Genomic DNA, 27,500 nt, shown 5'->3' on the forward strand with positions numbered 1-27,500 from the left:
ACTGTCGATGGCTGCCTTCACGTTCATAATTCGTGTCTTTTTTGGACCGTAAATACCGTACTTGATAACCAAAAGCTATCTGCCCCTCCCCCCCACCCGCTCGCCACGCCCCCTCCCCCCACTCCCTACCCGCTCGCCATGTTGCACGCGGGTAACAATAATGGTAGGAGGGTGGAGTGGGGGGGTGGGGGTGAGTGGGTTGCTAGGGTCTGTTTTCCCTTACGAGATTTTGTCTCAATCTCTGTTCATCTATCTATATGTTTATCTCCCTTTCTCTCTCTCTCTCTTTCTCTCTCTCCCTCTCTCTCTATATATATATATCCCTAACTCTAGTTTTCTTATTTCCTCCTCCTCCCCTTCCCATTCCTTCCTCTCCTCCACCTCCTCCTCCCCTCCCCTCATCCCTACCGGCTTCTCGAGGTCAAGTTAGTGTCCAGTTATCGGGGTCGAGTCCAGCTGTTGAGACGGGCGAGGGGATGTAGGTGTGTGTGTGTGGGGGGGGGGGGGCAGGTGAGTGTATGTGGAGGGGGAGGGGGGGGAGAGCCATGCACTGGAAAGTAACTAACCGCTTAAATCATGCACAATAAAGTGATTTACCGACAAGTTAACATCGATTCACATGGAACGGGGGACCTACACTTATAAATAAACAGCAACCAAACGATAATAAAAAATGGGACACAATTTCAAAACCTCATAAATGGGCGGTCCTCAAAACCCTGATATGGGCGGCGACAACGGGCACCAGTGGGCGGCGGTTTCGTTCATTTTGTGTCGTGGGCGCGGGTGCATGACAGACACACAGCCTATACGCCGAATAAACCGCCTCATATTTTATACCGACAGACCAGCTGATGTGACAACGGGCGCGAATGTGACTCATGTTGTGGCTACAATGATGTTCTCATGACTATCTGAAATATTTCGCGTATTCTGTCATGCAAGTGATCTATGACAATGAAGATCAATATTATATGCTGACATATTTACGACTATGCTTCATTTCATCGTCTATCGGCGTAACAGAGCACATCTATAGACTATTACATCGATTTTTATTTTATTTTCGTTTTTATCTTGTGGTGGAAAAGTATGTATGTAATACCTGAGTAACAGAAAAAGTGGGGACGAAATTATAACACAAAACATAAACATAATAATAACAACTTTAGACTACATTTTTTTTTTTTTTTTGTCTTTCTTCCTTTTCCGTTTTTTGTTTTGTTTTGTCTTCTAACCAGAAACCGACTACTCACAGCAGCTTCACTCCTTTATTCGTACGCAGCAACGGACAGCTTACCTGAAAGTAAAAAGATAAAAAACACATTATTAACAAATACATTTCAGGAAAAAAATGTGGAATGGCAAACTGAAACATTCAGTTTGCTCTCACCATAAGATCATAATAATTATAAAGATAGAGTAGATTTTCTGAGTATTTTTTTAAAAGGGAATTCGAGAGAGAGAGGGAGAGAGAGAGAGAGAGAGAGAGAGAGAGAGAGAGAGAGAGAGAGAGAGAGAGAGAGAGAGAGAGAGAGAGAGAAACCCACACAGCTAATTGAGAGAAAACGAAACGTGGTAGGCAAAGAATAGACAGAGAGAGAAAAAAAGAGTTATTAGAAAGAGAACTAAAGACAACCTCCCCCCTAAATCCCCTTGCCTCCCCCCCCCCCCCCACCCACTCCAAAACGCACAGCATCTTACACGATACGGTCTAGATAAATACAATATTAGCCTGTGCCCTCAGCCCGAGCTCACGCCCGCCACCAAAACAATACTGACAGCTTAATGCCGCCCTAAGCCCGGCCAAGGCTTCTTACAAGTTCCTCATCCGCTTGGATCCAAAGTTTCACAAGTTCGCCATGTCCCGAGCGCCAAAGGGGTGTTCTATAGTGGCACGGAGTCGAGCAATTTTTCTCATTAACGAATCCTAAGAGGAACTGCGTCCGGGTGTGAGTACATGTACCTGTGGTCTTTGTTTACATGGGACTATCCTTACATAAAAATACGCAGGTACACGTAACATGTAGACGTTCGAGAACAGGGTACTCTAGCAATGCTGTTTGGTTATCGGAATGTTGCATCTATTTTGACGTCAGGAGACGACAGGAAAAAACATCTCGCAACGACTTCGCTCGCGGGTGACGTCGGAAATCGAAACACCTGTTCGTAAAAAAATGTTAAAAAAAAAAAAAAAGAAAAAAAAAAATCGAACTTTCGTCGCATCTCCAGTACATCAACCTCAAAATCCTAAAACGTTACTAAGAATAGTCTTCCACAATTTCCATCTCCTCGACCTACGCACCTTCAGCAACCGTTCGAAGTAACAAAGAAAAAATAAAAATAAAAATCCGCGTTTTTCTTTTTTTTTTCTCTTGTATTAATTTGAACCAGATAAACGAGGGTTTCGGGCCACGGCGTAATCTGATAAGCGACGTCTGCTAACAACAATTACTGTCGCCATAAACGAGTATTCACTTGCCATAAAATTCACTCTTGCCATGTACTACGTCAACAACACGTCGAAATAAACACCTTGGCAAAGGGACACGTTCGCTTGGCTTTTTCTTTATTAAATACTATATAAAGGGAGAGGGAGGGAGGGAGGGAGGGAGGGAGGGAGGGAGGGAGGGAGGGAGGGAGGGAGGGAGGGGAGAGAGAGGGAGGGAGGGGGGGGGGGAGAGAGAGAGAGAGAGAGAGAGAGAGAGAGAGAGAGAGAGAGAGAGAGAGAGAGAGAGAGAGAGAGAGAAAGAGAGAGAAGAGAGAGAGAGAGAGAGAGAGAGAGAGAGAGAGAGAGAGAGAGAGAGAGAGAGAGAGAGAGAGAGAGGGGGGGGGGGAGAGAAAGAGAGAGAGAGAGAGGGGCAGAAAAACACAAGAGGACGAAGAGGAAGAGCATCTACCTTTTACCAAAATAAAATACAAGACAGCACAAATGGGCTAAATACAAAACGAACTATAGGTCTAAATACGAAATAAAGAAGAAAAAAGTAGAAGGGGAAAAAAATAATCTATTGGTTTCCCCTTTCTTTCTTGTCTTCCCTATTGTATATGCAAATACGCCTTCGCCTCTCACTCCTTGGCCATAAATAAACAACAAAAAGCTAACAATGGGTATCATTTCCATCGCCAGAATTTTCTGGAAGGACGCGAGAGAGAGGGGGAAGGGGGGAAGGGGGAAGAGGAGGGGGGAGGGTAAGTTTGGGAATGAGGGGGGGAGGGGAGGGATAAGATGGGAGAGAAAGGGGGAAGGGAGAGGTAAGTTGGGGAAGAGAGGGGTAAGGAAGAGGTAAGATGGGGAGAGAGGGGGGGGGTTGGGTAGGAGATAGGGATAGAACGAGAAGCATGGGGGATAGAGAAGAAGAGGTGGGTGATGGGGAAAGAGACAGACGAGGTAGGTAGCAGAAGGGAGGGGTAGGGGGTTAGGGAAGTTGAAAGAGTAGCGGCCGCAAGTTCATTTTATAACCGTATGCCCACGGTTGTAATTTAAACCGGCACAAGTTAAAACTCCGGTGTAAGGCAAGACACGTGATCACACTTTGGCCTTTTGTTCATTTTATTTCGTCTCCTTGCGGGTTTCCCTTCGTCGAATAAAATGCCCCCGATGCTCTCTTGTCGAAGTGTGACGTCACTCGCCACCGACGTGCTTATTCTTTCTTTCTGAATCCTGGCGGGAAAACAGGAAGGAAAAAAAAGAAGAGAGAAAAAAGTCTTTTCCTGCCCCTATCAAAAGAAAGAAAGGCACAGACAACGAAAGAAAAAAAAATCAAACAAAAAATAAGACAAACATCCATAATTAGCCATCATAAGAAAAAGGAAAAAAAAAAAAAAAAAAAAAGCTGAAAAGATATGAAAGGCGGGGACACAAAACGAAGGGAAACGAAAGCTGATCAATCCCTTGTGGCATCGGTCCACCCCCGGACAGCACCTTTGTTAAGGACGTACAATTAAAGCAGGACACCTTTACCAATTAAACAATAAAATAGACAATGTCCCAGCACCCACAAGAGAAGGTTGGTGTTTGGTAAAGACGTTATCGCCATCTTTATTGCTTACGCCTGATAACACTTCCCTTCGCTTCCACCCAAACTCGAAAGCGGGGCATGGGGGGGGGGGGTTAAGGGAGGGGGAGGAGGAAGGGGAAGATGATGGGGGGGGAGAGGGGTTAGAGGAGGAGGAAGAAAAAGCAGACGAAGAAGAAAAAAGGAAAAAAAAAAAAGAAGAGAAAGAAGGAAGAGGATTGTGGGGAAGGGGGTTGGGGAAGAAGGAGGGAAAAGGGAGGGTCTGTGAGGGACAGGGAAGGGGAGAAGGTGGATAAGGTTGGGGGTATGGAAGTGGGGTATTTGGGTAAGGGACAAGGGAGAAAGAGGGAGGGGGGAAGGGCGAAGGAAGAAGGGGGATAAAGATAAGAAGTGCGAAGATGATAGAAAGAGAGAAGACAAAGAGGGGGGGGGGGGGAGAAAGTAGATGGACAAAGCATGGAAAAGATAAAAGGGAGGGGGGAGTGGGGAGGGAGGGAGGGAGGGAGGGAGGGAGGGAGGGAGGGAGGGAGAGAGAGAGAGAGAGAGAGAGAGAGAGAGAGAGAGAGAGAGAGAGAGAGAGAGAGAGAAGAGAAGCGGCGGCGAGAAGAGTGAAGAAAGAAGAGATAAAAGAGAGAAGAGAAAAGAGAAAAAGAAGAAAAGAGACAGCAAGGGCACAGGAGAAAGAGAGACGGGGGGGAGGGGGATAAGGTCCACTTAAGGGCTTCCACGTCGTACTGTTTTCTCAGATTCACATCTCGACCTCTTCTTGAGGGCTGTTATTATCATCTTGAACCTTCATAACATTTATAATTTCTCGTTCCTTTTCCCCTTCTTATTTCTTCTTCTTCTCCTTCTCCTGTTTCTTTTGTTTCTATAATTTCCTTCGAGTTCTTGCACTTAACAGCGTGTTTGCGGAATTGTATTTTTTTCTTCTTTTTACTTATCCTGGTGTATTTGCTTTAGTAATATATCAAGATAATTCTGTTCGTTTGTTTGCATTAGGGTTTGAGAAGAAGAAAATTACATCATGGTATGCGGATCGAATGCAGGTCCTTATCGCAAATCCAGTTTAATAAAAGGAAAGTCGAAGATAAAAGTAGCTGCATAAAAGTGGCACATAAAAGGCGCATATTAAAAAAAAAAAAAAACATATACTGACACACAAACAAACATGCACACATATACCAACACAAAGTAACAAACACACACATGCATCGAACAAACACACCAATCAATCACACATACACTCACACATACTCAACACTCACACACACACACACACACACACACTCACACATACTCAACACTCACACACACACACACACACACACACACACACACATCAACACACACACACACACACACACACACACACACACACACACACACACACACACACACACACACACACACACACACACACACACACACACACACAAACAAACACACACACACAAGAATCACACCGTACATAAGCACAGATGAAGATGCATGGCCTGAGCAACTCTCCCTTGTCTGGAACGCAAGAACTGGACCATTTTGGGACCGGGCGAGTGACGCGGCCACATCTGAGATACCGCGCCAACCTTTTTCTGTCGAACTTGCCGCGAAAAAAAAAACTAACTTGTTGGAGTTACCGCATCATTTTTGAATGGGAGGAAGGTGTGGGGGTATCTCGGCTTTCTTTTTTTGTTTTGTTTTTGTTTGAAAGTAGTGTCGTATGTTTGTGCAAGAAGGGGTGCAGGTGAGATATGTGGAGTAAGAGACACATATCTGAAAATTCGGAGATAATGCGTGCAGTCACATGACCACAAACACAACCTCATCCACATATGTTGTGCGATAACCATAGCCACATAAATAAAAACTCTCTGCATCCACATACAAACAAGCACAATGATTGCACGTTCAATCACATACAAGCAACTACAACCTCAAACAAGCATCCCCAACCATAGCCACTCCCATCAATGAACATAACCCCACCCTCCCCATCTTCTTCTCTTTCCCCTCCCCTTCCCCCTCCCCCACCCATTTCCAAGTTCCCGCTCCAGCGCCTCGGAGGCTTCGGGTGTACTGTAACCTCTCTCTCTCTCTCTCTCTCTCTCTCTCTCTCTCTCTCTCTCTCTCTCTCTCTCTCTCTCTCTCTCTCTCTCTCTCTCTCTTCTCGTCTCCCAAGTTTATCAAGTCTTCTCTCCTTCTGTGACCTAAGATGGTGCCCCCCCCCCCCCCATCCAGCCGGCTGACAAGGGGACGGCTGACGGCGGGTTGGGCAAGGTGAGCTACTTGAAGAAGCTGCTGCCTTGTCAGGAGATTTGCTTCACTGTCAGCCTCTCGGAGATGTTGTCTTCGCCGGGTCCCGAGTGCTGCTGCTGACGGCCTGGAATTTTGCATTTGTACGGCCTGATACTCGCGCGAGGGTGTGCGTATTTGTACAGCCCCCGAGGATCTTCAGGTCGTGTGCTGTTTGCCTCTCGAGTTTAGGTTGGATTTCAGGATTTATTTCATTTCTGAACTATCTATTTTCATTTCTATATGAAAAAACGCTATCAACCATAATACCAATTTTCCTTTTTTTTTTTTTTCTCTAGAACATCCTTCTATTTGTATTAATCAATTAACATAATATCATCTATATATCTAATCTCTCTTACGAACCGCGATCATCTTCAGAAATGCGACTCTTGGATGCTGCTTGCAAGGAGCTGCTTGTCTCCCGCGTAGAAATTGTATCGATTTGATACACTTAAAATCTTTAATGTGATATATCAACACATCTATGCACGCTAAAAATCGTGAATGTAAGTAAATTAATACATACATATCATACTTGTGAATGTATAAACACATACATAAATAAACACACACACACACACACACACACACACACACACACACACACACACATATATATATATATATATATATATATATATATATATAAATATATAAATATATATATATGTGTGTGTGTGCGTGTGTGTGTGTATTATGTATGTGTGTATATATACATTATACATTATACATACACATACGCACACACACACACACACACACATATATAAGTATATGTGTGTGTGTGTCTGTGTGTATGTGTGTGTGTGTGTTTGTGTGTGTGTGTGTGTGTGTGTGTGTGTGTGTGTGTGTGTGTGTGTGTGTGTGTGTGTGTGTGTGTGTGTGTGTGTGTATGTGTGTGTGTGTGTGTGTGTGTGTGTGTGTGTGTGTATTCATATTTTCATAAAGAAAAGAAAATAGTTGGTCTAGTAACATACATTATATCCTTAGGGTTAACATGTAAAAACGTATATCTTCATTAATTAACAAAAATATAAACATGTTCTTTCCAAAGAGGGGAGTCTTTTTTCTTTCTAATTCCACATAAAATAAGAAGCATTTTCTCTTTTCTTTCCATATCTTATCTATATCTTCCCTATTACTGTTATTGACTATGGTTTCATTATCATCATTGCATTTGCCAACACCATTATTATTATTACTATCATTACTATAGATCTGCCATCATCGTCATTATTATTGCCAATGCTTTTACCATAATCAACATTAACATAATCAACACTGCCACCTTTATCGTACTCTACCTCATCATTATCTCTATTTCTCTCACTTCTCTCCTTTAGTTATATAATTTTTCTCTATATTTTTTCTTTATTTACATCATTTTTATTTTCTCTATTTACATTATTCCTCTCTCCTCTTCCTTTGAGCTTCACTCTTTCTCTTTCGTCTTGTCCTTTATTTACATTCTTCTTCTCTCTTCTCCCTCCTTCACTTCATTACTTCTTCTTCTTTTAATTAGATTTCCCCCTTGCCTTTCGCCCTATATTTGCATCATTCCTAGCTCTCCTTCCTTCTTTGTTTATAATATTTCTCCCTCCTTACTCTTCCATTTACGTTAACCCCCTCTCCTTCCTTTTTATTTACATTATCTCCCTCTCCTTCGTCCTCTCTTACATTATTTCTTATCCCTCTTCATCTATTTACTCTCCGTCGACTCACTAAGATAGGGTCAAGATGCCGGCAATCTCTATCCAAAGTCAGCACAAAATACATAATCAGTGTTGAATCCTTGTAATCGCACGGGGAGAAAAAATCAATCAACTGTTTGAAAAGTTGATTATATCTTTTAAGACTTACTTGCACTTTTGTAGTTAATGAAAGTTTGTTGTTGTAAAGGATAGGCCTAATATATGTTGTTTTTGTTGTTTTTGTGAGATTAATTAATGGATTTATTTATCGATTAACTTGTTTATCTTCTTGTTTCAGCTATTGAGATAAATTTAGAGAGGATAAAGAATTTAACATGTAAATACAATCGAGTCTAACAAAGGAAATTTCAGACATGCAAATAAACATAGAGAGAAAACAACAAAAAACATTTATAAACTACCAATAAATAAACAAAATAAATCAATAAGTAAAAAAAGAAAGCTAAATTATGACAAATTAAACGAAGACCCCCAAAAAACAAGAAAACACTCTACAAAACACAAACAAAAACAACATAAAACACAAACAAAAAACAACATAAAACAGAAACAAAAAAACAAACAAGAGAGCAAAATTACAAAAAAACACAGGAAAAACAACAACAACAACAACAACAACAACAACAGCAGAAACGACCCGAAAACAAAAACAAAGCGCCGAAAGTCCCGCGCATAAATCCCGAGTCCAGCTGTTAATCATGAGTAGGAGTAAAGATTTCGCGATGAGAGATAAGATAACACTATAAATCAAGCGGGAGGAGGTACGATTAGAGTCTCTCGTGGAAATATAAATATGTCATTCAATACTCCACAACACTCTAAGATAATTTGATTAAAATAAACCCACTTCAGACCCGCTTTCCTGGACCCCCTGTAGAGTGCGAGACGAGTCAAGAATATATCCTGTGCCGCTTGCCTTAAGGACTGTAGGTTGAATGAGGCTACAGCTGGCCGAGGGAAGGTTTGGTGTCTCTATCTATGGGGAAGGGGAAGGGGAAGGGGAAGGGGAAGGGGAAGGGGAAGGGGAAAGGGGGAAGGGGAAGGGGAAGGGGGGAGGTGAGTGTATGTATACGCGGATTTCAATATCTTTATATCGCGATATTCTTTTTACTTATTTATTTCATGAAGTACTAATAGCATCATCACTTCAAGAATAGGATATGAGGTGGTAATCGTCGTGGAGAGGAACATCTTCAAGAAGACTTGGGAGAGGGGGGGAGGGGGAGATCCTTGTACAACAACGACTTGGACCCCATCAAGCGGATCCCCTCCCTCACCCCACCCTTCCCCGGGTAGATAGATAGAATGATAGATAGACAGATAGATGAATAGATATATAGATACCCACATATATACACGCGCATATACACATGATGTATATATGTAAATAGTAATATCAGCGACCTGTAATTAAGTGAACACTGTCTTCCTGCTTGCACTTGTACTGATACAGCGCAATCCAATAAGTACGTACAATACAGTATATAAATCAGTGTAGCCAGATTAGGCCAAGCTGCATCGACATCTTCCTCCGCTTGTTTGTAGACGGCGTAAACTTACTTCAATTCAAGCCTTATCTACGCGTCCCAAATGAAACCTGCTCTTCGACCCTTGCTAGAACCTCCCACTCCACCTCAGTGTAAACCCATCCTTGGTTGGTGAAACCTCTTCTCATCCCTCTCCTCTCCTGTCTGACTCGCGCTCGCCGCCCTCGCTGATGAAACCTCCATCTTCCCCCTCTTCACGATCCGTTCTCTTACGTCTCTTACCCCCTCGTTTGACCCCCCCCCCCCACTCAATTACCGTCATTTTCCCACTCCAATGAAACTATTACTCCTCCCAACTGAAACCAACTTTCTTCCCCTTTCTTTCCGTATTCCGTTCTCTAACGAAACCCAAACCCCTCCATCCCCCCACCTTCTTCCCTCCCACTTATCACCCACCCTAAATGAAACCCCCTCTCCTCTCCCCTTCTCCAGTACAGCTTACCTTACCCACCCCAGTGAAACTGTTCCTCCTCCTTCTCCACTAACCTCTCTCTTTCCCCCACCCCACTCCTATGAAACTCTCACTTCTCCCCCTACTTTAACCCCTCTCCCCCTTGCCCCATCCTCCCACTCTCCCCTCTTTGCCCTCTTCCCCCCCCTCTCCCCAACATCAGGTCCCACGCAGCGACGAAAACGGTGGGTGGGCCAGCATGTTTACACTCGGGCATCAACACCCGCCTGCTAACATTACACGCACAAGATTACACCCAGACTACAGGTACCGCTAGGGGGCTAAGGGTTTCGGGGGAGGTGGGGGAGGGAGGAGGGACATTGGAACTGAGGGCCATGATGGGGCCATGCGTTCTAGGGACTAAAGACTAGGGACTAGGGACCAGGGTAGGAACCGAGGACCAAGGACCTTGGGGGGTTGAGAACGCAGAACCCAGGCTTAGGGAGATTAAAATTATCTGTATCAGTTAATCAGTTTGTGGCATTTTGGTGTGGACTAATCCTGTTAAATGAGGAAGAAACTAACCATTGGAAAACGAGGATGTTGGGATTAGACTTTACAAGGTGAACTGAAATATAGCTAATGAGATGAGGGAAATTACGCAGACAGATCGGTTCTTACAAATTTCATCATCCATTTATTCACCATTAAGCAAGGAGACCACAGACATCCTTCAGTAACAACCTGAAATAACCAATCCTTCTCCCTCCATCCTCTTCGTCTCTTCCTCCTTTTCCCTCTCTCGTCTTTCTTCCATTCGTCTTCCTTCTCCCTCCTCCCGCCTTCATCTCGTCTTCCTCCTCTTCCTCATTGTCTCCTAACCTCTCCATCTTTCCCTTCCCCATAACTCCTCTCCCTCTTTCTCTCTTCCTATTCTTCCTTCACTCTTCCTCTTCATCATCCTCTCCCTCCTACCTCCTTTCCCTTCTTCCCTTCTCCTCTTCATCATCCCTTCTCTTCTTCCATCCCCCTACCTCTCTCTCACCCTCCCTCCTAACTCCTCTCTCTCCTTCCCTCCTCCTCTCCATCATCCCCTCTCCTCTTCATCTACCCCTACCTCTCCATCCTCTTCCCTCCGAGCCCAGTATAAAGATATATCGAAGGCGGAGGGTAAGGAAAGGGGAAGGGGAGGGGGAGGAGGGAGAAGGAAAGTAGAGAGAGAGAGACAGTTCAAATGGATTAAATATTCCCAGAACATTTGTATCACGGGCCTATGATTTCGCCGAGGGCAAGGGAGGCGCTCTCAAGTGGACACTCGCTCACGCACGCCCGGGCCTCTCTTGAGACATGCAAATACACTTGTAAGAATTATGTCATTCACACTTCTTTGAACACAGGTAGCTCCTCCTCCTCCTCCTCCTCCTTCTCTTTTCTTTACTCTCTCCCTCTTATACCTTTTTTCCCCAACTCAATGCCCACATCTATATACATAGTGACAGATAGACAGGCCCACACACACACACGCACGCACATGTAAACACACCCACACGCACGCATGCGGAAGCGCGCGCACACACACACACACACACACACACACACACACACACACACACACACACACATATATATATATATATATATATATATATATATATGTATATATAGTACATACATTAAACCTCCTCCCCCCTCCCTCCCAATCCCCTTCCTTCTCATCCACCCCCTCCGCCCCATCTCTCTCTCTCTCTCTCTCTCTCTCTCTCTCTCTCTCTCTCTCTCTCTCTCTCTCTCTCTCTCTCTCTCTCTCTCTCCTTGAGTAAATACTAGAAATTCACAAAAGGAGAGTTTTCGACAAAGCACATTCTCCTCGTGTTCTCAGAAATCCCGGAGCCTCAGAGGTTAAATCAATATATCAGGATCCGTCGTAAAAACACGTGTCGACGCAAATGGGGCGGGAGTGCGTCGGCGGATGGGCGTTCTGATAGTCGAGTGCGGTCCGGGGGGGGGGGGGGATGAGCGCGTATGGGCACCAGTGGGGGTGGGGGTTTGCACGGGCCTTTCGCGGGTAAAAAAAAATATTATCTATTTTGTGGTGTTGATGTACGCTCATGTACACATGTATATGCACTCTATCAATCTCTTTCTCACACGTGTGCTCTCTCTCACTCACACAAACACACACACTGCGCGCGCGCGTGTGTGTGTGTGTGTGTGTGTGTGTGTGTGTGTGTGTGTGTGTGTGTGTGTGTGTGTGTGTGTGTGTGTGTGAGAGAGAGAGAGAGAGAGAGAGAGAGAGAGAGAGAGAGAGAGAGAGAGAGAGAAAGCGAATCTGGCATCCTATCCCTACGAAGTATAAACATGTCTGCAAATACAATCGCACATGTACACACAAATAAACAAGAACACACACATTTGCTCCTCCTGCCTTCCCCTATACCCCCACCCATTCCCCCTTCCCTTCCCTCTACCCCTTTTATCCCACCCCCACCCATCCCTTTCCCCAAAGTTCCAACCAAACACGCACATACATACATACGTACATACATACATCTCAGCCGCACACACACCAAACTAGCGTGGGTGGGCTACATTTGTTTACGTGTTGCAATCCACACCTCCGACACCCACGCGTTCGGGGCGGTGTTGCAAGGGCGCGAGCGTAACGATACCCCGCCGTCGCCGCCTCGGGTCCCCCTTCAGCCCTCCGTCGGCCGATCGGGTCCCGTCGGGCAAGGGACAAAGGGAAATGGGCATAACGCCCGATGAACGCCAAGTCCCGAAGGAAGGACGGAGGCGAGGAGAAACGGAGGGCCAACGAAGGGCGAATGATAATCGAGGAATTGGCAACTATCTACAGAGGGAGTTTAGACTGGGCGATTTTACTGTCCGACACAGCCAAAGTGTTTTTAATTTCGGATTCTTTTCATTAAATATTTACACGGGGAGGAGGAGCAGCGAGGGACAGCAGGGGCCATCTCGAGGCCATCGGGACAACGCAGCATCTTCCACGATAATAAAAAAGGAAAAAAAAAAAACACGACATACGCAAAAAATGTACCTAAATACTGCAACAGCGACGCTTCTAACTTGTCGCTGCCTCTCTCCCTCAGCGCTTCAAGGAGGGAGGAGGCAAGTTGACGCCGACTGCCACATGGCCGTCTATAAAGCCATATACGTCCATCATCATTTCAATAACTCAACAACAATCATCATTAAAGATAACGTGCGCGTCGCCATATCTTGCAAGCAGGGTCTAATAGGGTTTCGTTTGACTTTGTTCAATTTGATCGCTTGGAAAAGAGAAAAAAAAAAATCACCAACATTTGCGTCACGTTGATATTCATAATATGCAAATGAATACGCTGCAGATGTATACCCAGACATGTACATGTGATTTCTTTCCATTCACGTATCAATAAAGCTTAATATTCCTGATATGAAAAACCAACACGGCGATAAAAAGAACAGCGATTCGGCAAAAGTCAAACTTCACTTCCATCTACACTGGAATCTTATCTAATCCCCAAAATAAACAAATAACAGCAAAAACAACAAAGCGGACAAGGTACTCTACATAACCCAAGAACTCACAATTGTAAACAGCGTAAACATTCACAAACATTTCCAACCCTTCCACGTGGCCAACTTCATCAACACAGAGCCCATACTGCACTGCCAACAGGATGCGCTCGATTGACGCTGGGGAGTCGCCTTTCGGGAAAACAATTGCAAAAAAGGGGAGGGAGGGGGGCAGGATGGGAACACAGGCTGTAGAAGGGAGGGTTTTACACACACACACACACACACACACACACACACACACACACACACACACACACACATATATATATATACATACACATACACACACACGTTTGTTTGATCAACAGCCATTTATTCCAGCGCAGGATCTAGGTCTCTCCCAATTTATTATTGAGATGTCATTTGGCAGTACCACCCTTACCTGATTGGATGCCCTCCCTAATCAATGGCTGTTCAAAGCTCTACTACTTGTGCCACGGCGGCGACTTCCCTACGACACCTGATTTCTCATGGCGATATGTCGTTTACTCGCCGTGAGATCAGGCTACAGCCAATACTCGGAGCGCAGGCATTTTTACGACTGCAGTGGCGGGGAATTGAACTCTTGACCACGAAGGTCGGAGTCCAGTGCTCTATCCACTGGACCCTCGCGGCAGATACACATATATATACACACATGTCTGTATCTATCTATCTATCTATCTATATATCTATCTAGCTATGAATGGTGAAAACACTCTACCGTGTTGATACTACGGTAGAAAAACCCACAATGTAAAGCTAGATTTATTGAAAGTGACACAAAGAGCTATAAATCTATCTATAAATACACACACACACAATTGATATATACATACATACATACATATATATATATATATATATATATATATTATGTATATATGTGTATATATATATATATATACACACACACACACACACACATATATATGTGTATATGTAAACACACACACTTGCACTTACACCAAATAAATCAAACTCGCGCAAATCCAGTGTCCCCCCAAAAGCAATAATGTGACACGCCGTGACATTTCCTCTTTGCTTCCGAGATCCCAGAGGAAGAAAAGATGTCAAGCTGACGACAATGACACACTGCATGATAAATACAATGCTCCCCCGGGTCAGCTGATGCATAATATATGGTTCTGTAAGCTGTCGGTCGTCTTTACGAAGAACAAGTGATAGCGGAGAAGAAGAGAAAGGGATGAAGAAAGAGAAAACCAAGAAATGAGGAAGTGAGGAATACAAAGAAGCAAAGGAGGGCTGGTCGGACACAAGCGATGAGGGAGATGGAAAGAAAGGAATGAAGAAGAGTCAATAAAAGATGAAGAGAAGAAAGAGACATTGAAAAAAACACAAGCAAGCAGCAAGGACACACAAAGGACAAGACAACAAGATAAAAAATAGTGATAAAAAAAGGAGCGCGCACGGACACGGACCTCCCTCGCCACCGTTCGTGCGTGCGTGCGTGCGTGCGTGCGTGCGTGGGAGGTGACGGACAGGGGGCGACTCATTTTGCATATACAAGACGGTCTTGCACGTTAAATTATTGAAGGATCGGCAGTGATATGTTAATCTTGCTTTGGTGGATAATTCACGTCGATCAAGAATTTTTTCCCCTAAGCGACGCCCGCGCCCTAAAGAAAAGCAAGCAAGCACACACACACACACATATTATGTTTAGTGGGAGTTAATACAAAGAATAAGTGCCTCAAACACAGGTGAACATAGAACATACACACATACTGTCATACATATACAACACGCACACAAGCATATATATATATATATATATATATATATATATATATATTTATGTATATATATGTATACATATGTATATATATATATATGTATGTATACACACATATGTGTGTGTATGTGTCTGTGTACATACACACACACACACACACACACACACACATATATATATATATATATATATATATTGTATGTGTGTGTATATATATATATATTATGATATATGACGCCACTGATGTCCCGTCGTGTCAGTGCTGTATGCAAAGTCCCTCGTCAACGTATCTTACATCTCAAAATATTCTTATCAGGGTCAAACAATCTCTCTATCTCATTCGTCCTCGACCACAAAATCCCAACAGCAAAAGGGAGAAGAAGAACAAAGAGGAGAAGAAGGAAGATGAGAAAGATCGAAAAGAGAATAAAGAAAATATTTGTTAACTCTGTTGTCATCTCGGGGAACCTTATCGCATCCTCGTTTCCCATCAGTCACCTTCTGGAGAGTTAGCACCTGTAGATGCCACGGGGTGCGCCGGGGGGGGGGGGGGGGGGTTGCGTCTTCCTCCTCCTCCTCCCGTTCATCCTTGCCCTGCTTCTCTCCTTCTCCTCCTCTTCCTCCCGTTCATCCTTGCCCTGCTTCTCTCCTTCTCCTCCTCTTCCTCCCGTTCATCCTTGCCCTGCTTCTCTCCTTCTCCTCCTCTTCCTTCCGATCATCCTTGCCCTGCTTCTCTCCTTCTCCTCCTCTTCCTTCCGATCATCCTTGCCCTGCTTCTCTCCTTCTCCTCCTCTTCCTTCCGATCATCCTTGCCCTGCTTCTCTCCTTCTCCTCCTCTTCCTCCCGTTCATCCTTGCCCTGCTTCTCTCCTTCTCCTCCTCTTCCTTCCGATCATCCTTGCCCTGCTTCTCTCCTTCTCCTCCTCTTCCTCCCGTTCATCCTTGCCCTGCTCTCTCCTTCTCCTCCTCTTCCTTCCGATCATCCTTGCCCTGCTTCTCTCCTTCTCCTCCTCTTCCTTCCGATCATCCTTGCCCTGCTTCTCTCCTTCTCCTCCTCTTCCTCCCGTTCATCCTTGCCCTGCTTCTCTCCTTCTCCTCCTCTTCCTTCCGATCATCCTTGCCCTGCTTCTCTCCTTCTCCTCCTCTTCCTCCCGTTCATCCTTGCCCTGCTTCTCTCCTTCTCCTCCTCTTCCTTCCGATCATCCTTGCCCTGCTTCTCTCCTTCTCCTCCTCTTCCTCCCGTTCATCCTTGCCCTGCTTCTCTCCTTCTCCTCCTCTTCCTCCCGTTCATCCTTGCCCTGCTTCTCTCCTTCTCCTCCTCTTCCTTCCGATCATCCTTGCCCTGCTTCTCTCCTTCTCCTCCTCTTCCTCCCGTTCATCCTTGCCCTGCTTCTCTCCTTCTCCTCCTCCTCGTCTTTCTCCTACTCCTCCTCCCCCTTCTCCGTCTCCTGCTTCTCGTCCTCTTCATCTTTCTCCTCGTTTTCCCTCTTTTCCTCTCCCTACTTCTTCTCTTCCTCCTCCTCTTCATCATCACCATCTTCTTCATCTCTTCCTCACTCCCCTACTTTTTCTTCTGCTCTTTCTCAAATTTTTACTTTCTCGTCCTTTTCGTCTTCCTCTTTCCTCCCTTCCCTCATCTCTCTTTTCCTTCCTTTCTCAATCTTTGATATGAATTTTCTACCAATTCTGTCAGTATATCCCTGTTCGATATCACTTTTTATAACTCTTTCTCAACCTTGTATACAATCAACAACAAACATATCTGTTCATTTGAAAGACTGAAAATCAAAACTTTTCGCATTATATTGCTCAGTACTGTAGAGGATTCATGCTATTAATAGTATAAACATCCAGCATGAAATGACGTCAACATAAACACCGCCACAGAAAGTACATATTCAGCCACCGGGTCTTTTAATTCTCAAAATAACGTCGACACTAAATGTGAATAAATACTACTTCTCATTCCGCCAATTTGCATACGTTTGTTCCATCCCCGCTCTTAAGTGCCAGAAAAACACACTATTGAAAAAAAAAAAATGAGAGAGAGAGAGAGAGAAAGAGAGAGAGAAAGAGAGAGAGAGGGAGAGGGAGAGACAGAGAATAAAGGAAAGAAAAACACACAAATACACAATAAAACGTACCCGGAAGTAATGACCAATCCACACTGAACTAAAGGGTGAGAATAATAATATCAAATATGTTACGTCATACATCGCGCAAATACTCCAAGAAGAATGGTGGCCAGGTATTGTTTTCAGGGAGCCAAGGACTGTTCAGTTTCCTGCGAATCATGCGTCGGTCTGGCCAGCATGCAGCTTTAAAACGGTGATTCGCCATAACGACGTAAATAATGAACGTAATTCCAACATTGTCGAAGTCGAGGCAGAGGAAGCGAGAGAAGAAAAAGAAAATTGTAGAAAATAAAAATCGCACCAGAAAAAAAAAAAAATCATGACTACGTACGTGTGTGGAAATGTTCTTCCGAATATACGAAAAAAAAAAAAAAAAAAAAAAAAACGTTAAGAGATAAAACGAGTATTATTTCTTTAAAAGTCTATTAACTCGTCCAGAACTTGCGATTTGCGAACGCGAATATACAACCAACGTACTTTCAGAGTCAACCGAAAGGGAGATCGAGAGTCGCGAAGTCACAGATATAACGTTTAAGAGCCATTCTCCGCTCCGCCAATGGAAGACGAGAACAATGACTAGCTAACGAGGCGGCTAGCAAATAATCCTTAAATGTCTACTCGGAGAAAAGAAAGAAAAGAAGAATAAGAAAGGGAAAGAGCGAGGGGGGAGGGAAGGGAGGAAGGTGGAAGGCTGAGATAGAGAGAGAGAGAGAGAGAGAGAGAGAGAGAGAGAGAGAGAGAGAGAGAGAGAGAGAGAGAGAGAGAGAGAGAGAGGGAGGGGGGTAGAAACAACTTAAAAACACAGCTACACCTTTTAAGATTTCAACTTACCCTCCCACTCCCTCCCCTCTCCCTATACCGACCCCCTCACCCCATTCCGTCTATCCCTACACCCGAACCACCCCTCCCTCTTCCTGCCCCCGTTCCCCCGTTCCCCCTACCCCCTCTCCCCGCAAAACCTAACCAATCGACAACACCCCAAAAGTCCTATGAAACGATTTCCTTAAGTTCCCAAAGGACAACGGAGGCGAGAAAGAAGGCGGGTGGGCCGGCAGAGTGTGTATTGTGGGCTGGGGGAACAAAACACACGGGTGACAGTTGGAGGACCTGTGGTACACCGGACACTCTGCGGTCACCGGTGGGGGAAGGAGGAGGCAGGGTTGGGGGAGGGAGGGAGATTTGGGAAGGAGGGGGATTCGGGGGAGAGAGGTGGGGGAGGTTGGGGGAGATGGAGGGGGAGGGGATCTGAAGGAAGGGGGTGGGGGGGGTATGGATATAAGGCTTGGGGTATTTGGGGATGGGATGTAGGGGGGAAGAAGTGGAAATGGGGGTGAAGAAGCAAAGGATGGATAAGGGAGACGGATAAAGGAGGGAATGGATAGGGGTTGGGAGGGTGTGTAGGAGGCAATACCCACCAAGGAATGGAGGAAGGGGTAGGGGAGGGCCAGGAGGGGGAGCAGTACCCACCCACATACCCCTGCTGTGGTTCTTGGCTAACCCTGCCCGCCGCCGCCCACTCCGCCCTGACCCCGAGTTCTGCTGTGATTTCCCTCCCGAAGTGTCTTGGTTTATGAGAGGCTGGGCGAGAAATTGCTTTTGTTTCTTCCTTGTCAAAGGGACAAGATCGTGTGCCCTTTCTCTAACTAAAAGGAGACAATACTGATACTTATATGTATATATATACAATATACAGAATTATAAAAATCGGAAGCGTGTGTGTGTGTGTGTGTGTGTGTGTGTGTGTGTGTGTGTGTGTGTGTTTATATGTATACATTATATATATATATATATATATATATATATATATATATATATATATATATCTACACGTGTAAGGCAATGGATATAATTAATTCAAATAATCATAAAAATCTAAAATATATATCATTAACTTGATAATTCAACTGCAAGCTGTTAGGACTGCAATAAATCAACGTTTATTATAACCCTGATATATCCAATGCGATTAATTGGGGTAATGCAGGTGATGCCATTTGCTTAATTGCTCTCTACTCCTCGGAAAGGAATCAAATCTGAAATGAATATCGTTCTTCGCAAGTGAATTATATCAATATATATATATATAAATATATATATGAAATATATATTCATATATTACATACACATACACACACACACACACATACACACATGTTTGCGTTTGTGTGTACATACATACGTATGTACACAGACACACACATATATATAAAATATAATATATATATATATATATATATATATCGTTTAAGATTCTTTGGGTTTACTATTAATTGAGCAAACATTGGACGCACTCTTGTTTGTCTGTGCATTAGCAGAAACAAACACACACAGGCTGCGTAGAGAAAAACATGCATTGTTGATTTTTTTCACACGATTCAATACACAATCGTCCGTTGGCAGCATGCACTTACACGCAAACATAATACAGAGACGCGCAAAGAACGGAACAAATAAACACAAATTACAAAAAAATATAAAAAAAAATACACACATAAAAAACATTGTTGTTCATCTCTTGTCTCCTTGTTGGTCATGACATCAGACAATCAGACTGCTGAAGCATTAATCTTGCTTTAGAAATTTAACACAATCAGAGAATTTATTCACAGTAATCCCAGCGTAACGACTGCATATATGTAAAATCTCATTCGGAGATGATCTAGCAAATGTTATCGCCCTTTTATTTATGAGGCTGCATTCAAATTTTCAAATTCTAATCATCGTTAAAAAGTCACCGTTAACGGTCGACACCAATTGAAGTCGGGGGCTGATGTTTTCACTTCAAAATAGCGCGCAGAAGTGAACACCTTGGATGACGCTCTGTTTGTTTATCTGCTCTCTAATCTATGGAGGATGGAGAATGGGGAATTGGGAGAAGACGAATGGGTTTTCTGGGGATTAAGGGAGAGTGGTGGGGATTGGGGGAATTGATGTTTATATTGGGGCTGAGCAGTGGGGAATGGGGACAAAATGATGGGGGTTGCTGAATTGGGGTGTAAGATGATTGCGGGTGGGGAAAAGGAGGTAGAGTGATGGGGAATAGGGAACAGAGTAAGGAAGAATGGGAGGTAGAGTTATAGGGGATAAAGAAGAGGAAAGGGAAAGGAAATCGCTACCCCCGCGAAACGACAAATGCATGATTCAACTCTAAATCACCACACACCTCAATTATCCAAATAATGGTAACGGATTCACTGTCAAAATCACCTGCCCCATGAATATTTACACGTTGGCACGCTCACTGTCAACACACGGCTGCTCCCCTCACGCGCACCAAACATACACACATATATACATGCGCGCATACTAGCAAATGGGATATCGTAAATCCAAATGTATGCATACACACACGCCTCTCTCCCAGGTACACAAGTAAACAAACACTCTCACACACACACATACAAGCGTGCATACACACATGGACTTACATACGTTCAGAGACGAACACAAACATACACACAAAAACTCTACCTATAGTCTAATAGTAAGAGGGTAAATTTCCAGTGAGGGAGGGAGGAAGAAGGGAGATAGAAAGGGAGGGAGGGAGGGAGGAAGATGGAAGGGAGAGAGAGAGAAAGATGTAGAGGTAGAAAGATAGAAAGAAAAGGATCGATAAATATACGGACAGATATACTGTATACAATGAGAGGGAGAGATGGAAGAAAAAAAAAGATCGGACAATAATCTCGAAGAAGGTGAGGTGGCAAAGTTGCAGGAATGTTGCATGAGGCGCCGATAGCTAACACAAGCCTTAATATTAATGGGTATTTTCTCCTCTTCTCCTCCGATGATCAAATTCTAATTAGCTGGCGATGGGGAAGGTGGGGGGGGAGAGGGGAGGGGCGAGGCCGTGAATATTCAAACGTCTTCAATCTTACTATAACAAGACCCGGAGGTTGGCTGTCCGGTGGGGGGTCCCCACGCATCGGGAGGGGTTGGGGGCAGGGGTGGGGGCCGGATGGTGGGGTGGGCGTTGAGGATTGGGGTAGGGCGGTGGGGAATAGGATTGGGGTTGAGATTGGGGTAAGGGTTGAAGGTAGGGGTTTTGGGGAGGAGTGTGGGGACAGGGGGGGTTGGGGATGGAGAAGGGTGTGTTGAGTGAAGAGAGTTGTGAGGGGGGGGGGGTAAGGAATAAGGTAAGGGAAGTGAGAGAGAGAGAGAGAGAGAGAGAGAGAGAGAGAGAGAGAGAGAGAGAGAGAGAGAGAGAGAGAGAGAGAGAGAGAGAGAGAGAGAGAGAGAGAAGAAAAACATAATCAGTAATGAGTACTACTTCGAGTCAAATCTTACGAGGAGAAGGGCGAAATTAAGAAAGGAAGGAGGGAAACGGAGGCAGGAAAAACAAGTGAGAGAGGAGTGGGAGATCAAAAAGAAAATGGTCAGTCGGGGGTGTTCTAGAAGCCACAGCGCCGTCGGAAGAGCTGGAAAGGTCAAACACTCGTTTTCTTCCGATAAGCGGTTAACAGAGAGAATGATGGTTGAATAGTTAAGGGGCAAAAGACAGTTTTCTTCTTCTTCTTCATTTTCACAAACTTCTTTCTCGTCCTCCTCTTTCTTCTTCTTCATTTCCATCATCTTTCTCCTCCTCCTCTTTTTTCTTTTTTCTTTTCATCATCTTTCTCCTTCTCATATTACTTCTTCATCTCCTACTTCTTCTCCTTTACCTTAGTCTTTTTCCTTTATCATCATCATCATCTTCCTCTTCTTCTTCTTCTTCTGTGGAACGTTAGTTGATCGGAAATGATTTTTTCAAGCATCTCACTCTGTCTCATTCTTATTCGACTCACCTGATCACTCATTCATTTGCTCTAACTACTTTCCGTCACTCACTCACTCACTTTCTGAGTCACTCACTCAAATACATGCAAAACTGTATTTACATAGAGCTTATTTTCTTTGCCCTAAGTATTCATTTAAACAAACAAATCAATAAAATAATATATTATCGAAACCCAAAGTAAAATTAAAGTGTATTTTTTCCCTCATTGTATTACATCTTTACTTTACTCTATTGTATATTGTTTCATTATTTTTTTCCCCTTATTTTCTTTAGAAAGTTTTATCTCACTGTCGCCCAGTAAATCAATTATGCTAATGAGCGATTTATATCTCATAAAGCGAGACGCTAAATTTTGCAAACCGTATCAAGTTTCCGAAGATGTCTCGATATGACAACGGGGCTCCGAACACAAAAGAAAATGTGGGATGAAAAAAAAAGAGAAAGAGAAAAGAGAGACAAAAGAAAACGGGAGAAAAAAAAAGAAGGAAAGGTGGAAATATGAAGAAAATAGGAAACCCATAAATATCCCCATAAAAGGAAGACAGAGATGAGGGAAAATACAAATAAAAATGAGGTAATTGTTGATCCTCTGCCTCCCCCCCCCTTTCTCTTCCACCCACTCGCCCACACCTTATCCCTCTTCCCCCTTCCCCTCACCCCCCCCCCCCCATACCCTTCACTCGAACCAACCCCACATACGCCCCACCCTCAAAAAAAAAAAAAAAAAAAAAAAAAAAAAAAAAAAAAAAAAAAAAATCTCGAGCAACAAAGGTCAAAACACACTCGGAATCCCAATGGCGACTTGTTATATGGATCCGGGGCAGTAAATATTCCAAACCTTTATCCATCTCGCCAAGTCATCTCGAAACGATAGCACACCTCCGCCATAGCGTAGGCCTCCGCTCCCTCCTTTTAAAAACTGCCATAAGTCACAATTAGGCCTACGTCACAGAATCCGCAGGTTTCCCGAATCTCAGTCCGCAGGGAGCATCTCTCGCCTACAGCGCTACCATCTCCCGAGAAGGAAAAATTGTGTCTCTGGATGCTCAAGAAACTGTACGATTAACTAAACGATTTCCTTTTTTTTTTCCTATTTCTCTCTGGGATTGATTTGTCTTGTTTGAGAAAATGAAACCAAAAAAATATCTTGGATGAGAAAAGATTTGAAAGAGATTTCCGACTGAGGTGATTTAAAGCGATGCTTATATCCCAGTGTTACCAGCTGTTGGCAACGTTGGCAGAGGCATACACACCTAAGAGTCAACCAGTGTTGCCAAAAACTTTATGATTTTTTTATCTCTCTTTCTCTAGCGGTAATAAATAACCGCAAATAAAACTCAAAATTAAATCACGAAAGAGTAAGACAAAAAAAATCAACGCAAACAGCACTGCAATCAGACATACAAAATATACAAACAAATAGAAACAACAAAAATAAGAAAACAAAAAGATGATAAGGCTTAATCAACCTGACATTAGTAACCTATCACATGACCCGACGTGATTCAACTTTGCATATTAATGAGGTATCAGGTTACTGTATCATGCTGTAATTTCAGTACAATATCTGTAATCTTGACCCACGCCGACCTCTCATTCTAGATATAAAAGATAATAAATCGGGAGGTGGGGGGGGGGGGGGGGGTGATGATGATGATTAACCTAAAGAAAATCAAGGAAATAGGCAAGAGATTCTCATTTTGTAACATGTATATCAATTTCGCACATAATTATTAGTACTACTATCATCAATAACAGCAAAAATAACAACAATAATACTAACATTAAAAACAATAACAATAACACTAACAATGATAATAGTAATAATAATAATAATAACAACAATAATAATAATAATACCACCAACAATAATAACAACAACAATAATAATAATAATAAAAATAATAATAATAACAACAATAATAATAATGATATTGATAATAACAACGGTATTCATAACAAAATAAAAATATGCAGATTCCTTTTTCTTTCTTTTTTCATATGAAGGAAATCTAAAAAATATAATGATTCCGTTATTCTCCAATCTCAAATGTTCTCCCTTTTCTTCACTTCCAAAAAGATCGACAGCCACAAACTTTTAAAAAATACATCGAAATGAAATTCATCTTTAACCTCAAATCCCAAAATTTGCCTCTACTTAAAAATAAAAAAAGTTCTTTTGAAAGTTATATCTTTGACCACAACAAAGGAATTTATTCAGTCGGGAATATTGTCTTGTTATTCTCTCTCTCTCTCTTTCTCTTTCTCTCTCTCTCTCTCTCTCTCTCTCTCTCTCTCTCTCTCTCTCTCTCTCTCTCTCTCTCTCTCTCTCTCTCTCTCTCTCTTCCCCTCTCTCTCTTTCTCTCTTAATATGCGAACAAAGGGAAATGACAACACAGGAGATCACGTTACAGACGCCAAAAATGAGTGAATCATTCTCCAATTCGAGAGGTGATTTACAGCAACACGGATGAAGCATAATTTTCGTTGAAAAAGTAATTAACAATCTGTCTAAACGTCGAATGTTTGGTTGTTTTCTGTTGTATTTGCTTATCCTTATGTTTCTTATATATCTGTTTGTTTATGTCTGTTTATTTTCATCTATTCCTTTATCCATTATTTTTGTGTTTCTATTAACTTTAATTTATCCACGCTTTAATATCTTCATCAATTTGTAAATCTATACATTTCCATCGATATTTCTATTTATTTCACATCTACTTCCTCTTTTTATTACCTATTATCTGCTCATTCTGATTTATAATCACAATCATCCAATTTCATCATCTACGTACGTATTCATCACATCTTATACATATATAAATCTACTCCCATCCATCTACGTATCTATCTCGGTCTCTATTAATCGTCATTCACCTACATACCTGCTTATTTTTGTTTCATTTTTTCCCAGCGCATTTCTCCCCCGGCCCTCTACCCTTCTCCGGCCAAGGAAAGTCACCTTTCTTGTTAGCATCCTTGAGACGTTCAGCTCCCTACGGTGAGGCGATCCATCCACCCAGCCCCCAACCAGCTCTCGGCCGCCCCTTTATGAATGCTGTGGAATGCGCGCGCGCGTACACTCCCCCTTCTTCCTCCTCTTCCTTTTCTTCCTCTCCTTGTTCCACCTCTGTGCACGACGCCTTTCCTTTTCTCTTTCTTGTTTTCTTGTCCTACTACCGCCTCCTCCTCCTCCTTCCCCTCTCCTCTTTCTTCATCTCCTTCGTACACACTCCATTTCCCCTTTTCTTTTCTTTTTTCTCCTCTTCCTCTCTGTCATTTCCTCCTCCTACGCCTCTATTCTTCCTATCTTCCTTCCTCCTCCACATCCATTTCTTTCCCCTTCTTCCCTTCTCCCCTCCCCTTTCCCCCTCCTTTCTCCTCTTCTTTTTCTTTCCTTCCTTTCCCCTCTTCGTCGTCGTCGTCGTCGTCGTCGTCGTCGTCGTCGTCCTCCTCCTCGTCTTCCTCCTCCCCTTTAGCTCCAGTTCCTTCCTCTCCTCGCGGACGTCTCAGGGAGCGGAAGAGATAACAGGACGTTCTCATCTCTCTCTCTCTCTCTCTCTTGCCTTATGCTTATCTTATTTAGTCCGGGTTTGCCATGTGGGTCGCGATGCCCTTACTGACACCAAAGATATCGTCACGATAAGCTTCGCGGCGTTAATTAATTGCGATGTAAATGTCTGCTATTATCGCAAATGGGGCCGGCGATAGCGCGATATTCATGAGTTGCGGCCTTTTCGGGGCGGCCAGCACGCGATCCGGGGAGGGCCCCCTTCATTTACTTTGCGTTTGAGACCTCCTCTCTCATCCCCCTTCCCTTCTCTTCCCTTCCCTCAACCCTTTGATCGTTCTTCCCCTAAACCCCCTTCTCGCCCACCTGCCTTCCCCTTACCTATGCCCAACAAAATCCGCTATTCACCCACCTCCTTCCCTCTTCCCCTTCGACTCCCCTCCTCATTCTAGTGCTTCCCCTCTAACCTCCCCTCCCCTACTCTCCTCCACTCGCCCTTCCCCTACTAAACCATTCCTTTCCCCTTCACCTCCCTGAACCCTCCCCCTTCCCCTCCTAAATCTCCTTCCTTGCCTCTCCTTTCTGAATCTCCCTATCCCCTCCCTCCCCATTCTGAATTCCCCTACCCTCTTCCTCCTCCTTCTGAATCCTACTTCCCCTCCCTCCTTCCTTCTAAATCCCCCCTCCCCCCTTCCTTCGGAATCCCCCTTACCCCCTCCCTCCCCCTTACCCCTCCCTCCCCCTTCCTTCTGAATCCCCCTTACCCCCCTCCCTCCTGAATCCCCTAACGGCCCTCCCTCCCCTTCCCCTCCGTCGTACGAAGATCGAGGTCCAAGGCGTCGTCCCCACAACGAGAAACACACGCGCAAAAAGGGAGACACGCCAAATGCGAAGAAGAATAAGCGGAGATGAGGGGCAGGGGGAGGGAAGGGATGGAGAGAGGGAGGAGAGAACAAGGGGGGGAGGGATGGGAAGAGAGAGAGGAAGGAAGGGAGGGGGGATAATGGATCTCCAAAAGCAGACATGGAGGTGATGCCCAGTGACCTCCAACCTCGCACCTCCAGAGGCCATTTACTCGCTAATATGTAGTCGCCGGAGTCCCAGAGCGCATGCGCCGAGACCTGGCGGAGGGGCGGGGAGGGGGTCGCCGGAGGTGCCTTGCGCCCGGCCTCCAACACGCCCGCAGTTCACGCCCGCGCCCCCCCGCCCCTCGGCAACCTACTTGCAGACGGGCAACACCGTTCATAACTGAGTTCAAGCTGATCTATCGATGCTGAATCAATAGCCTTAACGACATCCCTGAATCAGCAGTTAGAAGTCGCGTCCAATTATTTCAGTGCCCATAATCTGCCAACACGGCTGCCCCCCGGTGGGTGTGGCGGCCCCTCGGAGGGCGTCTCCGGGGCTCCTGGTGGGGGGGCTCGCGAGAAATGGGTCCCTCCTGAATCCGCCCTAATGAACCTCTAGGCCTATCATGGACACCATCTTCGTAGGTTAGATCACTTCACACCCCCATACCAACATCGCCTTCACGTTGCCCCTCCCCATGCCCAGTCCCGCGGCCCTACCCCCCTCGTGTGAGTTACCTGCTTGGCTCATTCACTTATCCGTTTCTAAAGTACTATCTTATCAGACATATACACGCTTGTAATCATACAGTACATCGTGCAAACTCTATTACCCTCGAGGAAAATATACATGGGTCGGATGATGAACTTCTTTTCCTTGAAAGGCATTTGTAATTTTACAGTAGTCTATATCAAGAAAGGAAAAGGTATAAAATCATATTAATAAACA

At 44.2% G+C, this 27,500-nt stretch overlaps 1 long non-coding RNA gene across 1 annotated transcript in view; it reads right to left on the reverse strand.

Moving 5' to 3' along the window:
- Positions 1-1,224: 1,224 nt before the first annotated feature.
- The window catches only part of LOC125034826, a 71,511-nt gene continuing 45,235 nt past the window's right edge, over positions 1,225-27,500 (reverse strand). The window contains exon 2 of the long non-coding RNA XR_007115721.1: positions 1,225-1,300. This is a non-coding gene — a long non-coding RNA (uncharacterized LOC125034826). The remainder of the gene's footprint in view (positions 1,301-27,500) is intronic.

The sequence above is a fragment of the Penaeus chinensis genome, chromosome 18 (assembly GCF_019202785.1).
Source record: "Penaeus chinensis breed Huanghai No. 1 chromosome 18, ASM1920278v2, whole genome shotgun sequence".
NCBI classification, from domain to species: Eukaryota; Metazoa; Arthropoda; class Malacostraca; order Decapoda; family Penaeidae; genus Penaeus; species Penaeus chinensis.